Source organism: Gastrolobium bilobum, unplaced genomic scaffold (assembly GCF_033153095.1).
Source record: "Gastrolobium bilobum isolate Gb01-03AN ecotype WA unplaced genomic scaffold, APGP_CSIRO_Gbil_v1 utg23864, whole genome shotgun sequence".
NCBI lineage: Eukaryota > Viridiplantae > Streptophyta > Magnoliopsida > Fabales > Fabaceae > Gastrolobium > Gastrolobium bilobum.
The window spans coordinates 24,968-28,342 of record NW_026897599.1 but is presented as its reverse complement, the minus strand read 5'-3'; the positions used below and the strand labels follow the sequence as shown (position 1 = coordinate 28,342).

The 3,375-nt window shown below is 38.9% G+C and overlaps 1 long non-coding RNA gene across 1 annotated transcript; it reads right to left on the bottom strand.

Moving 5' to 3' along the window:
• Positions 1-1,608: 1,608 nt before the first annotated feature.
• On the bottom strand, positions 1,609-3,000 carry LOC133308445 (uncharacterized). The gene is made up of 3 exons (XR_009751163.1): positions 2,776-3,000; positions 2,417-2,491; positions 1,609-1,697 (listed from the first exon to the last, which is right to left on the bottom strand). It is a non-coding gene; the product is annotated as an uncharacterized LOC133308445 (long non-coding RNA).
• Positions 3,001-3,375: the final 375 nt, after the last annotated feature.

Genomic DNA, 3,375 nt, shown 5'->3' with positions numbered 1-3,375 from the left:
CACGTTCTTAGAAAATTCATAACTTGAGCTACGGTGCTCCAAATTGAGCGCAGTTTGAACCCACGCGTAGCTAACGAAGAAACCTATAACATAATAATGAATGACAAGTATTTGAGAAGTATGAAAACTGTTAGAGTAAATAAAAAGGCGAAGATATTTAGTGTTAAACATGGATAGGATAAGTTTTAAGCTTTGTTGGTTTATGGGAACCACTCAGCCACCTTCAAATGTAAACTGTTTGGTATTAAGCTAGTGTATTCATAATTCCGCTATAAGTTTTGGGTTGTGATCACAGTCAGTATATTGTCTGATACGATTATTTAAAAGTGCAAACGTTATTAAAAAGAAAAAGTTTTTCCGTAATTTCAAATAACTATTGTGATTGTGACTGCGCTTAATATCATAATTGGCAATAACACACCGATCCGGTAACGGGGTGTTACACATGCTATGCTCAAACAAGCTATGTGGTTGTAGTGATAGTCACCTTGATTTGAGATGTGTTTTGCCCTTAAGTTGGATCAAAGAACTGGAATGTAACACCCCGTTCTAGAACCGGTTTGTTAACATCGCATTATGATATTAAGCGCAGTTACAATCACATGGGTTCAATTAAAATCCGGTTAAATTTTTCATTTTAAAACATGCCGAATTTATAATGCCCAATTGCGTGATCATAACCATATTACTTTGCGGAATCAGATAAACCAAGCTTAACATCATGTTCTTATTCCATTTTTAAACCATTAATTTACTTCTTATTTATTTCCCAACTTCTACTATATTGTAGATTTCTTCGTTAGCTACGCGTGGTTTCAAACCGCTCCTCATTTGGAGCTCTGTAGCTCAAGTTATGACAATTTTACTAACTCAGGTGTATGCTGAAAAACTACGCGGGCAGGGCGCTTAAGCGCCCACAGACAGAGGGAATTTACATTTTTTAGCCACCAAGGGCGCTTAAGCTCGCTCCATGGCGCTTAAGCGCGCTACCCGGGCGCTTAAGCCCCCATTTTGGGCGCTAAAGCCCCAGGCGGCAGAAAGCTTTTGGTCTTCACAGGTGCATCAGGGCGCTTAAGCCCCCTCATGGGCGCTTAAGCCCCCTGAGCAGGCTTAAGCCTCCATTTGCAGGCTTAAGCCCCCTCTTCTGGGCAATTTCCTATACTCATATTTTTCATGTATCTTTCTTGGGGAATCAATCTTACACATTTTACAACCTATTTAACAAGCTTGCGATATCCTTATATCATTGCTTAACTCTCATCCTCTCATCATTGATTTAACAGAAATTGGGCAGCATAACCTTTGTTTTCTCAACGTTTCCCAACTTAGCACAAGGTACCTAATTGACTTTCCAGCTCAACATATCCAATACATAAAAATACATTCATGCATTTAACTTACAGTAAGCATCATACACAAATATCTTCATTACTTACAATATTACATCATGTCTTAACTACAAATCTCATATACATGCCAAAGGACTTAGCTACAAAATGAACATGATCAAAGCAAGTAACCATGTATCAGATACCCATTACTACTACAATGATCATGCACTAAGTCCTCCAAAATACATCATGTGGCATCAAAATATACATATAGCAATGCTAAATGGCATGCAACTCAACATGTCCAGCTATCAGGTACAGTCTACTCATGCTTCTTGCCTCGATCAACCTCACCTCTATCAGTACCTGAAATGATGCCCCACAACACGGGGTGAGATATACGAATATACCACAGTAAACCAGAGGTCCTTGGAGATCACTCCACCCTAAGGTCCACTTCGATGTACACATAATCATAATAGCTTAACACATTCTTATCCACAAGCATCACATGGACTTCCAAGAGAGATCCACTAAGGGTTGTTTCTCTTAGGCTCTTACCACATGGAGATCCACATAGGGCTGTTTCCAAGGGAAGTCCTTTCCTCAATCTATTCCAAGAGAGATCCTCAAAGGGCTGTTTCTCTTAGGCTCTTACCACATGGAGATCCACCTAGGGCTGTTTCCAAGGGAAGTCCTTTCCTCAATCTAGGAACCTCCAAGAGGGATCCACATAGGGCTGTTCCTCTTAGGCTCTAACCACATAGAGATCCACATAGGGCTGTTTCCAAGGGAAGTTCCTACCAATTATCCTCATCATAATACTATCACTCATAACCTCAATCACAATCCTCAACCCTTACCTCATTCATTATTGCTACTTCTATAACCATTCCTCAATTACTCTTAAACAATCAAACATCAACCAATAATCATCAATCAATCATAACATGTATCAATGCATGAATCAATGCATGAGCATACAATTACTATCATAATTACATATCACATCTCATAAACCATTTCTCCTCAACGGAGTAAGGTGGAACACTCAATGGGATCAACCCCAAGGTCCAAAGGTTTACCTTGCTCTTTGAGCTTTCCTCAATTGCACACAACCCCAAGGGTTGGTCACTCCACTTGGTCCTCTTGCCTCAATCCTATCAACACAAGGAATACAATCAAACAATGCTAACAATGCAAGGAAATCCATAGTTCCAAGCCTAGATTTCTCCAAACATCAAAGCATACTAAAATAACACTATAAACTCATTTCTACCGATTAAATGTCATTCCTAGCATTTTTCACAATATACTCTAAGCCTCATTCTTCCTTGAACATAGCCAATCTACTCAACATTTCATAAAAACCCTAAAACACTATTCATTAACCCTAAACTCATGCAAATCTCCAAGAATCATGTGAAAGAGAGTGGAAACTTACCACCAATGATCACACAATAGAGGAATGAGTGTTCCTCAAGCTTCCATGGAGGTAGAAACTCCCAAAACCCCACACTTCTCAAAAGGGGCGAATCTTTGGGGGCCAATATCTCTCTCCACAAGGACTCCCACTCAAAAGCAAGCTAGGATTATGAAAGAGGGGAAGATTCTAAGTGATTTAGGCTTTTGAATCGCTCCAATCGGTTGAAAATCACACAACCTAGGTTTTCTTTCTCTCTCTCCCTCTCTTCCTCTCCTTCTTCTTCTCTTCTCTTCTTTCTGGGCGTCGACTGAAATGGGGGGGGAACAAGGGTTTTCTTTTGTTTTATGTCACTTAACTTGGTTAAGTGATATCTAATGGGTATTGGTTCATCTATCTATTCGACTCCATTAATTACCAAACTTTACCCAACAGTCTGGAATATTTTTCTAGGAATGTTTCTAATTTTATTTTTATATTTTGGGTACTTTTGCCTACACCCATTTATACCCCTTAATTTTCTCTGAGTACACTTTTTAACTCCAAAGTGACTCAGATTCATTTAATTAAGCCTTATACTTAATTTTACTCACTAAGACATGCTGAATTATTTAATTAATA